This window comes from Dermacentor albipictus, chromosome 6 (assembly GCF_038994185.2).
Source record: "Dermacentor albipictus isolate Rhodes 1998 colony chromosome 6, USDA_Dalb.pri_finalv2, whole genome shotgun sequence".
NCBI lineage: Eukaryota > Metazoa > Arthropoda > Arachnida > Ixodida > Ixodidae > Dermacentor > Dermacentor albipictus.
Window position 1 is genome coordinate 64,161,796 of NC_091826.1, and position 13,394 is coordinate 64,175,189.

A 13,394-nucleotide genomic window follows, 5' to 3' on the forward strand; every position below is an offset into this window, starting at 1 on the left:
CTGACTTGCCAAAATTCTACTCAACCAAACTTACTCGGACTCAGATTCAACAAAGTTCTACTCAGCTGTACTTATTGATACCGTGAGGTCAGTCCAAGCGAGTCGACTAATGAGCGAGTTTGCCAACCTATGGCTGCAACTATGCTTTTTGTCAGGTAATGCAAGAGAATGCTTCAGCCAGGGTGTCTTGCTAGAGTTTAACTTCAGTCCAACATCGTTTTATTAAGCTGGAAGCTTTAATACACGATGAAAAGCAGGGTGTGCACAAAGGACAAATTTTCTATATATGATTAGTATAATCTAGGGCTATACAAATGGTAAAATTACAATTATTTTCTCATTTTTAGGGTAACAAGAAATATGAAGTTTGCACAAAGGCTCATTTGCATTCATACAGGCATTACCATTAACAAATAGATGTCGAGACAACTGAGGAGCTGGTAAAGAATAGACAACTGCTTTCACTTACCTGGGACGTCACAGCAATGACAGTAATGAGACAAGGGAACAGCATGTTACCAGACACACATCTTTACATGTTTTTGCAGCAGCTCACTCATGAAGAGAGGTGCGATACTTCAGCAACACATGTTGCTGCAGTATTGTTGCTAGGAACGGGTGGATGTCTGATTTTCCCTTTATTAATTACTTCTCTCCACCTTGCGGGTTTCCACAGAACTATTATGTCAAACTCTTGCCTTTGCTTCATGTTGTTGACAAATTCGACTTCACCCTACCATCTGCTAGCCGCCTGGTTAGCTCAGATGGTAGAGCGGCTGCCCCGGAAAGGCAGTGGTCCCAGGTTCGAGTCCCGGACCAGGACGAATTTTTCTCCAACTGCGAGGCTTTTCTTTCGAGGAACCCGTATGGGTTTCCTTTGTAGCAATTGCTACGAATGGGTGGATGTCTGATTTTCCCTTTATTAATGTTCTCTTAAAGGGTTGCAAACATTGACTAGTAAATTAACAAATCAGAAGGAATTAGCATGTAGGCTGTCTAAAAGCGAGCCATCTTTATAGAATGGTTGCTCAATCCTCTGCACAACAATCGCAGCTATCCTGCAGAAGAATAATTTGGAACAGTCCTCACATTCATTGTATTGTCTCACTCGAGACTCCAATACCTGTTGCTGTCTTTCATGTATTCAAAGGAATTAATATTTGACAACTTCGAATGATGAATTTTTGAATCCGCACAAACTGAATAGCAGAAACTATTTGATTCATATCCAAAACTTAAATTATTTGAAGACCCCTAGTACAAACCCAATCAGATATATTAAATCACACAAGTGCAGCAAAAGGCAACTCAAGTATTGATAGCAGCTCCTCACTTGTTCCCTACATAGAGCCTCTGCTGCACACATTAGGCGACATAAATTTGAGTTTAAGAGAAATGCAGTGATGGTAAAAAAAAACAGTGATGGTAATGCATTCTTGTAAGAGAAAAAAAGACGAACTCGAACAACCATCTTAGTACCTTCAAAACTGATGCTCCCTTAGATGCTCGTCTTAACAGTGTTTATTTTGGTAGAAAAACACAACTGGAATAAGGCAGAAAAGGAAAAACATAAAATACAACACAAGTTGAAGCAGAACTAATTTACAGTAAGTTGAAAAATACATATTGTTTTGTCCATTCAGCAAATTTGAACAGAAGGATATGATGGGAAATCGGAAAGTTTTGCAACTTGTGTATAAAAAAATTTACCTGGGGTTTAAAAAAATGTTTTTTAAACTTATCTCCCTCCACATTTCTTCCATTTGCATAAATGCTTGCAATATCATACAAAACAAAAAAGCTTTCTCATCTTACTTGTCAGATCACTGCTCTGTACCAGGTTACAGTGTGTTCTAGTGATCATACCTAGTCCCCTTGATGAAGGTGTTTTTTCAGGCTTGAGATTAAAAATAACGTAACTGGAAGCCATAACAGGCCTCTAAGATTGACGGTCAAGCTCTTCAAATGCACCTTCTATAATGATAGGTTGGATAACATGAGATCTGTGGACAATGGAATTATTGATCTATGGGGAGAACACCACTACATAAATGTCACTAATCCTCGTAGTTTTTTCACAATGGCCACAAGCAGTTTTAAAACATCTAACATTGACACAGTGCTCTACTGTTATCCTCTTACAATTTTCCACATAAATGCCCAGCTGTAGCCCCTTTATATTCTAGAAAATAGTCATCATCACTTTTCTCCCCAAGTGCTCGTATAAGAAGTTTTTTGGGAGGTGGGGGGACGGACAGACCCCATAAGCCTTCACTTATGTACATAACATGTTGCTTTGTTTCTGGATCTCGCCACTAATGCCATGTTTCATCCACATTCACGAGGCAGACAATGCTCTTAAGTCTCCCCTCCTTATGGGCTAAAAGCACCCTTGAAAAATGCAAGAGGTGGTGTTGATCTTACACAGAGGTTTTATGGTACCCACCATGCCCTAAACATCACGCATGTAGTGCCATGTCAAATCTCAAGTTCCATGGCAATTTTGGGCACCTTAATTCAACAACTGTTCATTATAAGGCTCTCAACTTGGGCTGAACGATTTAAATCAGCTGAAGTGGTGGTTTGTCGCAACCATGTGTCGTCTTGCACATTAATACTGCAACGTCTAAATTTCATGAATCAAGTTATCGTACCATGTGAAGGACATTCATTGCATACATTCATCGTTGCACAGTTTATTTCCTTGGCTGAACTCTCTTCTTTGCACCCCAACTGTATCACAATCTGGCACTCAAGCTTGAAATCGTGGGATCACACCATGTTAAACTGGCTGATGTGGAACAACAGTCGAACTGGTAGTTTTGATATTACAACCATGCTAGTTTGAATAGCAAATGGCTATAGAGAAACCGGTGTCTGACTTTCCATTACACTCAATCTGCAAAACCTTTTGATTTCTGCTCGCATTAACACAAAAATGTCAATATAGAACCACTAACCGAAAATTTCACATCGTGGCACTATCTCTGCCCCAAAGTAAAGGTCCAATCTCTGTGGCGAAACTTCCTCTCCAGGATGACATATGTACAGCTCCCCAGATTTCGAGACTAGATAAGAGAAGCGGTGTCGTCTGAAATGCTCGACTTCAAGTGGCACCATCACCAAAAAAACAGTTTGTTCTCTCATGTATATAGAGTCCACAAGGGCAAACTTAGGATGTTCTCCTTTTTCCATAATCAGAACATCGTTCGTCCTGTACACTGAATGGCACCAAGTGATGGACTTCACTTTCCAGATGTTTTCCATGTCCGTCATGCTGTTTTGTAGCACAGCAGGGAGGTCATTGTGGTTGGCCTTCTGTGCTCCATTGCATGACACGTTGCTAGTGCCCAGGCCATGGAGTTGATAGCCCTGAAGCAATTGGTGCCGGCTGGCCATTGTCTTGCAAATATTGCGAAAGTTCATAGTGCGAGAAGACAATCTCTTGAAGTACTGATGCTTGGCTTCAAAGCGCATGCACCAATACTGTGTAAGCGGCCCAAGCTTACTCATTATTCTGGGGTAGTGTACCAGATAATGCATCTTTGGTGTTATGCCTGAGGCAGGGTATCTGCTCATGTAGTTCTGCAGGAACTGTTCTATCTTGTGCTGAAGGTAAGGAACCCATGCAAGAGGAACCTCCTCAGCTAGCACCATATCAGCTATCTCTCTAAATTCAAGATATATTTCCCAGTGATGGTTTCCTTCGGGTATATTGGAGGAAAATATGAGGGGCAGTAGCCTTAACAGACACCATTTCTGTGAAGCTGAACCTTTCAAGCCTCCTTTTTGAAACACAAAAGACTGTGTGACCTGTTCAGGGCGGTTCTTTCTGTCATTATAGCCATAGCAAAATGTGCTGATCCTATCAAGGTCTGCTACAGATAGTACAGAATCACTCACAAGTCCATTGAGAACATTGCGCAGGACATGTGAAACTGTTCCTTCAAAGATATCGTGCATCACGTCAGGTGGCAGCTGTGTGCACACAGAAAAGTACTCTAAAGACAACAGTGGCGAAGGCTTGCTGACACCGTAAACACGCCTCAGGTCTTCATTAATAGCAATGGAAGCAAGTTGGTCTGCATGAGTGTGGTCCTTCCGAAGAACACACTTAGATTCATTGGTCAGACTTTTGATGTTGTCAGAATGTGCCATGCAGAAACGGCATATTCTGCCTTTGGCAAATGAGTTGTTAAATCCACCGATACTGTGCATGGACAAATTGTCTCCACAAAATGCCAACACAAGAGCTTTAGCTTGGATGATACCTCTTTCTGTCTGCAATGTGAGGCCTTCATTCTTGAGCTGAAGCAAGTCTTCCACAATAGGCATGAAAACTTTCTGATGCCCGTGCCTGGTTACATGTTCGTGTCGTGCAACAAGTGCAAGGTGGATGGCTTTGAGTTGAGAGCGATGAGCAGCATGGATGTTTAAAATAGAAAAATAAACAAGAAAAAGCTTGTGTGTGCCTCTCTTTGCACCAAGTGGATTGCATATTTCAACTTCGTCGGCATACAAAAGCAAGACGATTGTGTTGATCTCTGATGGCCCAATAATATTCATCAAGTTCTTGTAAATGGTTCCATCCCTGAAGTCTCTCAAGATTGTTGCATTTGGCAGGTGGCCTTGCTGAGCAGGTGTAGGGCTGAAAACCATGTCAGTAATATGTGGGACTTCAAGCACATTCTTAAGCACTGCTGGTATGGGTACATACTGAAACGTCTCTGGGCTTTGTGGACTGAACTTGTGCTCTTGTGGCGCTGTGTATGGCAAGTGCTGCCTAGCAAACACTTCACGGGAGAATCTGGATCGTGAGAGCGAAAATATTTCAGAGACGGAGTTTAGAACGCGCTCTAGCTTCTCGTTCAAAGCAGAACTCAGTGGAGCATGGTTTCGCACCATGCTAAGAAACCCTTGAAGCGTTTCTTGCAACAGACCTTCGAAGTCGCTAAAAACGTCTTCTGCAGCCGAATGCGTGATTTTGTGTTCTTCGGTTAGCTTAAAAAAGAATAAGCACACCTTCTTTTGCATGTTTGCAACAAATTCTGAAGCCGACGCTTCTGCGCTTTGTTGAGGCGGACTCTCAAATGTGTCAAGTGTACCCGCGTTCGTACATTCTACGTCCGTCGATGACATGTCATGCAATATATCAGAAACATTGCGGCCATGGGCATCATCCGAAACCTTGGGATGCTGCACTGCGGTAGTGTCACCAATGACAACGTTTCCGTGCGGACAGTCGGCACTGCGCGAGTCGTGCTGCGCGCCACTGACATCGACGTAGCTTCTGTGACAGCGGTACACGTGCTTTCTTAGAGAGTCAACAAGGCTGTACCTTTTCGGGCACCCGTAAATTCCGCACGCTATGCGAAAGTTGGGTTCCCAGCTGTGCGCATCACGAATATGAGTCAAAAGAAGTAGGTACTTGCTAGAAAAAAAAGCACACTTTGAACAACGATGAAGCAGCGGCGGACGGCTAGACATTGTGCCGCACAGCAAATTGTCAGAAAAGAGCGAATGAGTTGTAATGGATTGAATCACAAGGATGGCTTTGAGGCCTATGTATAAGCAGGTGCCACTGCTTAAAGGGGTGGAGACATGAAAATTTTCGTTCACGCGTTCTTCGATTCAAGCGTTGCGTAATGATTCAGGAAGCACGATACACACTGCGGGATTCCTATATACCCGATAAATAATTTATTAATAGCATTATTATATCGAGCGATTTCGGTTTCGGTTTCTGGGCTACGGGTTATAAATGAATAAACAGCTGACTGACCGACCCTTCGTTACCACCAATTTCCATACATAATTAATCACCTCCACCCACCTGCCCAACATAGGCCAAAGAGCCACCCTTTTCAATAAAGAGGCTATTTATTTGTGTTACTCTTCTGCTACTTACTTGTACTTCGCGGGGCTTCACCCTTTGGGTTGGCAAGCCCGCACGATGAGCTGCTGTCGAGTATAAGGCAGTGGATGTATTAAATGAAATTCAAACATATAGGAAACCTCTCGTTGGTGGTTTACAATGCGCTAAATATTTGTGAATTAAGCATATTTTGTTACAAATTGTTCAGCGAGAGAGCGATCCGCGGCATGGCCCGAGGCGTTTTAGGTTTTGGGCTCTGTAGGTTCAGTTTCTCCCGCCAACTTGACGCGCCGGCTTGAACTGTCGCGGTTGCCGAGTTCCCGCTTAATTTTGGTGCAATGGACATAACGTGCCTAATTATTCGTGGGCCGTCGAGCTACGTGCTCACCGTGTCTGGCGACCACAAACTCGAAGACCTAAAGTATGCAATGGCAGCACACTCATCGCTGCAGTTTGTTGAACACGACGCTATCCTGCAGGTAAGTTTCTTTATCACACGGGCAGATGTGTGTCGGCTAATACATTCTTTTTTTCGCGTACTTTTACCGATGTCCGTACATGCTGTCGTATAAAGCAGATGAAGTGTGGGATTTCTTCGTTGCGATGCGATATTGAATGAAGACTGTCCGGGGAAATTTTACTCGTATAGTTCTTTTTTTTCTAAAGCGTCATACCCCAGTAAAAAAATTAATTAGACCAGTTGGAAATGTCCAATTGGAACGAATTGAATATTTCCAATTTTGTTTTGGGACGCCCATTAGAAAAATTAAACAAGTCCAATATATTGAACACAATTTGTGGTGGTTATCTGCGGCATTAGTTTTTCGTGTCCTTGTTTTATTCGCGCTGTTCAACCTCGGTTCTAAACTCCTGTCAAGAAGTGTACTCATGCATGAAAACTACGGCAGTTCACTTCATTGACATACCCACCATTCACCAATTCACTGAGAGGCACATGTCAGGCGCTATATGTTTAAGCAAAATTTGGTTGACCAAGTGTTGCCAGTGGTTTATGGGAAAATGGTAGAATTTCAAGAAAGATTTGTAACTTGGCAGATATATGACGGTTTTCTCCATTTATCGCAAAACACAAATCTTTTACTTGAGAACTTGGATTGTAATTGCGCTATCGTTATTATCAACTATATGTATTGTTTCACAAGATTATTCATATAGTCACTTTGAATTGGGACCAGCTGGCATACCAAGCTTCAGTGATGTCCAGTTGGAACCAACTGTATTCCTCATGATGCCCAATTGGAACTTGGGCCTCCTATCATTTGGAACAAGTTGGGTCCCGTTGAAAAATCCAACTGGACTCAATTTTTTTTTACTGGGACTCGCACGCAAAAGCGTCTGTGTATGCGTAATTTATATGTAGCTACTAGCCAACTGCAAATGTTTTGTCACAGTCCTGTTTCAGTTACCTTTAAACGCATATCGTTACTGCAATCTTCCTGGCATACCCATGCTTGTACTCCAAGTGAAGGGGTTTGTGGTCATTAATTTCTAGACCTTTTCTGCTCGCAGAAACTAGTGTGTTAAAACTGAAGCACGCTTGCACGCATGTTGTGTTCTAGCTGTACTACTGTCACACTTATTTTAGCATAACACGCTTCGTCTACAGAGTGGAGGGTCCAGTTTTTGTAACAGTACTTCTACGTATTCTATACCGCCTGGCTCACATTGCCAGGCTGTGGACCACATTTAAGTGGTCACAAATGAATATTATCGAATCAAGAAAATTTTGACAAAATTCTTACAGCATAAGAAAATAAAAAGCCTTTAAAAGCTGCAGTTGCAAGTGTATGTGAGAATGTCTGAAATTCAAGATGCTCTTCATAGATTGCTTCTGCGCAGCAACGGGTATATATGTACCCATATTCGCATGTGGTTTTCAGTTGCAGCATAATTTAGGCTGTGGTGTAGGAATGTTACGTTCCTTTTGCGGCATTTCAGGTGCATCACAAAACTTTCAACACATTTGTAAATGTGGATGAGAACACCACACTAGAAGACAACTGCATCATTAGGGTTCTTGATGTATGCATAATTGCTGACGGATCATCAGAGGAAGCCGTAAGCCTGTAAGTCAGCATGCATGATTTTCATCCTATGATTCAGTCAACTAGTGCTTTATTTGCTTAGCATTTGAGTAACTTAAAAATCTCCACATTTTAATATCTACTACACAAATTTAGGGAATGCATGTTCTCTTTCATTGCTTTCTCATTAATGCATGTGTCCTTTGCACATACCTTTTTTGCCATGTTCACATCTAGCTGAGTGCACAGTGTGTTCTATAACATAAAAAATGAAGCATGCTAACATTGGCTGTGCATTACTTACACCAGAAAAAGAAAATACTGCTATTATCATTGCTTTGTTACCTTTGCCAAACGATGCCTGCTAATGGGTGTTGCACCCACTGATGTTTGAACACCTTTGCAAATGGGCATGTTATGCACTTCAGTTTACTGCAGATGAGTGATAAATATTTACATAGAAAGGACTGGCTTGAAGGCCCACATGCGAAGTGGGGTGAATAGGAGTAAAAGGGGAAGATCACAAATAATGGTTGATCCCAACTTCGTGTGATCCCGCTCCCATAGGGAGTGCGGTGTCACGCAGGCTTTATTGTCGTTGGGCATTGTCCAGTTACAAGTCCTTACTTGATATATCTGTTGAATGTCTAAATGGTTTATACATGTGACATCTATTGTTCCATAATCAGGGGTGGATTTTCTGTTAGTTTCCACCTAGTGGACTGTCCATTTTGGCTGCTACTGAACTGCTGATTGACTACACAAATACGAGGGTGCTACAGCATTGCTGTTGTATTATGTGTATTGAGTAATGCTGTGTGACAGGCATGTAATAATTGGACTTAATGCCTTTCTTTTGTGTTGCGCTCACTTTAGGAATTCCTCGCTCAGTAGTGATGCTATCTCATGCAATGAGGTGACCACTGTGATCTCCAGCTCACAATGCAACAGTGCAAAAGGAAGGCTGCAGTTTTCCTTTCCAAAGACACCCGTTGATATAGATGCTCGTCTGTTCTGCTGCAGACAGACAGAGGTCCCAGAGAATCTCCGACGAAGAATAGTTGATTGGTTATGGTTTGAACTCTCTCAGTACACATTGTAAGTCTTTTACTTCATCTAGAGTTTCATTTATTTGCGCGCCTAGTTTGACCTACTCATACTTTCCTTGCAGTCTGCTTCTCAGAGATGTGAATTGTTGAAGTTAGGTTCTGTTCAGGTAAACGTGTTCATACCATGATTCAGGAAATAAATATGAACGAGTATACAGGCATTCACTGAGCCAAGCATGTGAGCGTTATCCTACTCGTCAGACAGCGCTTGCTGAAATTTCAACAAATGCATTGGAAACAATCACCATGTCATGTTGATTTCGATGCAACAGCACAGCTACTTAATAAACTGTCACATGCTTGCCTGATGTATGCAGACTGTCACACTGGAGTGCCACAAATAGAAATAAAACAAAAGGAAGCCTCCTATTTAGTTATTTCGCTAGTGTTCTAGAATTCACTTTACATATTTTGTCTATGTAAGTGGTATCAACAGCCCGCGGCTCCTCCTTGTTTTTGTAAGTGCTAAAATGGCCAGGAGACTTTGGAACACATTCTACAACAATCCACTTCAGCGATACTATCGCCTTGGCCATCAGCCATATGCTGATTAGCTGATTGAGCAAAATCGAATTATGTAGTGCTCAACCAACCAATCGGTGTGCACCTGATGGCCAAGGTGATAGTATCATTGAAGTGGATTGTCGCAGAATACGTCCCCTGCAGAAAATTTTGTATGAAGCCATTGTGTAGTTATTGATTGTGCAGCTTTCAAAAGGAGTGGCGACTTTTTTCAGGAGGAACTGATGTGTGATAAAACACTTGAGTACTGACAGATTTTGCATTACTTTGTTTTATTATTAGATAGCTGCTCACTGTAATTACAATGTCATGCCAGAATTCTTTGAACGTATACCCTCTTTAAGTGTGGCTAGTTCAAAACGCACACCAGATGTAGCGTGGCTTCTTGGTGTAGGGTTAGTTTGCAGGGGTAGCTCTTCATGCCACAAAAATTAGAGGTAGTGGTCACACGGTATCACAGACCACTGGTGCACATGCCAGTCAGCCTCGCCCAATAGTGCAGTAGTAGCCAACCAGTAGTCCTAGTTCAGCTTAGTCTAAGAATGTCCATGTCGCTTAAAGCTGGATGCATGCTGCATAAACCATCCTCTCCTCTTTTGCTTTGTTCTTTTCTACATTCAACATGAGATAATTAGCTTGGTTTATCACTGTTGAATCTGTCACAAGGTAGTGACCTTTGTCCTCTTTAAGCTTTCCTCCTATGTTATACTTTTGGCAAGATAATCACGATGTGGCTTCATCTACTATGCCAACCTAAGCATCAGTGACACCATGTACTCCCCACCTCCACACCACAGCCCCCATTTTTTTGACATACGGAAAAGCCTTTGCAAGCGAACCTTACGCCAAGAAATTTGGTTGCTTTCTCAACTTTTGACATCAAGTGATGCCATATTTCATGATTGGTTGCATATTCGTGGAGTTGAAGCCTCATGCAGTTATTATAGAGTCCGCGGTTGTCGAATAAGGAAGGAAAGAGAGACAAATGTTTGTGTCGGTGCTCTTTAAGGATGTTTAAGGTGTAGTTGCTCATCTGAACATTGTTTGCAGATCCCATTTATAGTCAGGCGGTTGCTGTCATTAATAGCACATTTCTGATATTTGTTGTAGCTTTCAGATGCCTTAAAGACTACATTGACCAGAGGACAAAGAATTGCTTTATGTTTAGCAGACTGCACTTTTCAAAACAAGTTGTGATATTTGCAAAAATAGCCCCATACCCAGTAATCAAGAATTTTGGCTATGGAGCTGCCACTTTGTACAGAACATTTGACCCATATCATAGTTACACTGTTAAAACTGGGTCCAAGTAGTAGTTAGCATATGCTATACTTGGCTAGCATTTATAGCGGCTTTTCATCTACTACCACACCCAGTATGACTTGCGACAGGCAAGCAGAGCTAACAGCTTAGTTTGAGACTACCAGGAAATCCGGCATATATTTCAAGTTTCTTTTTTCCTATTGAAACTGTGTGCTAAACAAACGACACAGAAAGAAGACAGAAGGAAAGCGCTCGTCCTTGTGTCTTCTTTCTCTGTTACCGTTTGTTTAGCGCAAGGTTTCTAGAATCAATTCCAACTAGGCTGAGTTGCAGTGAACTTTTTTTATATTTTAAAATGCATAATATCAGTAGTATATTATATACTGATACCAGAACTTTTCATGTTTTTCCCTGTTATAGTTTTGATTTTGAAAGGTGGTGCAAAGCAGTAGGAACCTATTGTCATCTGGCAATGTAACGACTATAAAAACTCAAAACTGCAAATGCTCTAGCCGCTGTGCCGAAAGATTTGCTGAGGTCTGCATACCACATAACAAGCTGACTATATCATCTCATTTCGCTGTTACTGAGCTACGCGGTGGCAGCACCATGGAGGCAGTAAACGGAGAACAATTTTGGCTGCTGAAACTACCAGCAACAGTGGGCATGGCGCAACATTTAAAAAACACAAGGAAGCGGCTGGGTCTGGTTGTGGTAAAAAAAGAGCTTTTTGCATGCAGCAGGATGAGACGTAGATTCTAAGAAAGAAGCCTTTCCTGAAATCGACAACAACTTAGCAGCCTACACCGATGTAAAGCAGTAATGCTCTCTTGTCTTGCAGTGAATTTCAAGCTACTACAGCGAAACGAACTATTTGGAAAGTGTAATGATTGTAATGATATACAACGTCTGTTACAATCCTATGTGCACGATGATACAATGTCACCTGTGCCAATCTTTACCACTGGATGGTCCTTTCCTTTGGTTGCTCACAAGCAAGCCACTACAGGCCTTTTAAGTACTTTTAGTATTGAACACGTGGTTAATTAGTGTGGCTGTTTCAACACTTTTGTTGTGCTTGTTCATGTGAAGCATCACAGCACCGGGATGAATGCCTAAAGCTGTCAAGCACTGCATTATTCATTTAGAGAGACACTAAAGAGAAAAAAGATTTTACATGTATTTATTGACAAAATTTCATTCTACAATGCCGAAAATGCCACTCTTGCTCCAAGAAGAGTTTCTGCACCAAAAAATGTGCACAAAGAAAAAATAGGTGGTGACGTTGCCTTGAAGTTTGCGCACCAGCTTGCCATAACATCGTAAATTTTGACACTGTTAGCTAGGGTCTAGCTAATTTATCAGTAAACGTGGAATACATTCTTCTCTAAAGGAGCCAAACGCTAGAGATCCCCAGTTGGTCAAAATTAATTTGGAGTCCTCCAGTACGGTGTGCCTAGTAATCATATCGTCATTTTGGCATGTGAAACCACAAAATTTAATTTACGGTATTTTACGGATTTTCAGGTACCCTGGCCATCTGTATGATACAGCTGCGAGGGAGCTTGTTCAGCGCTATCCTCAGCTAAGAGATGGCTTTGGTGATGGACATGTTCGTATTGATTCTTTGTCTATGATATTTGCTCGTAAATAACCTTAAATGAACAGATGTGCTTAAGAAGGATATAAATGATGAAACTACCATAAAGCATCGCTAGGAAGATGAATTGGTGTTTTAGTACACACTTTGTGCATAAAAAGTCGATGGCATACAGAAAAGCAGAAAGCGTGCAGTCTACTATATAAGGTAGCGACTAGTTGCCTTGCGTAAACTAAACATTGTTCTCTGTAGTATGTTGTAGATTTTATAGAAAAGGGAGGTTTATAGTATATTGGGTGTTTAAACAACAATGTGCAAGATTCTCAAAACCTCTTCAGTAGTGCTAGAGATAATTTGTTTTTCTTGTAGGCATCAAGAATCAAGTACTAATAATTAAAGGTGCACAAATGCTCAACTTTATGAATACAAGTAATAGTTATCTGTATTAAATTTGCATTCAGTTCTAGTATCCACTATTTAAAGCTATTCAATATTTGTTTGTTTGAGCACAGGCAATTACTGTTAGTCTTGAGTGAGAGAGGTTGGTGCAAGTGAGGACTGTTCCGAATAATGTTGCCACAAGGGAACTGTGGTTCTAGGGCAAAGGCACCAGTTCCTGAGCACATGGACGAGAGCAGATAAGTTCTCAATAAATTCCAGTCATTCCATGATGTACAGGCTACATATGAATTTGTTTTGACTTAAAGAAATTTACTTGTTAACTGATCTTATCATATTTGAATTACTTTAAATCAATGTGCAATACTGCTGTATCACATTTTCAATGAAGACAACACTTCACATGCATCCGGCGATGCGTTGTTCCCTTGTTTCATTGTCATGGTGCTCCAGATAACTAAAAGCACTCATTTTTTATTTACAGGCTCCTAGGTTAATCGTAGTTCCAGTTGCAAACAGCATTACATGCATGTATAGAATAATGTAATTAAGTCTCACTATTTTTATCGGACAAACTCAAT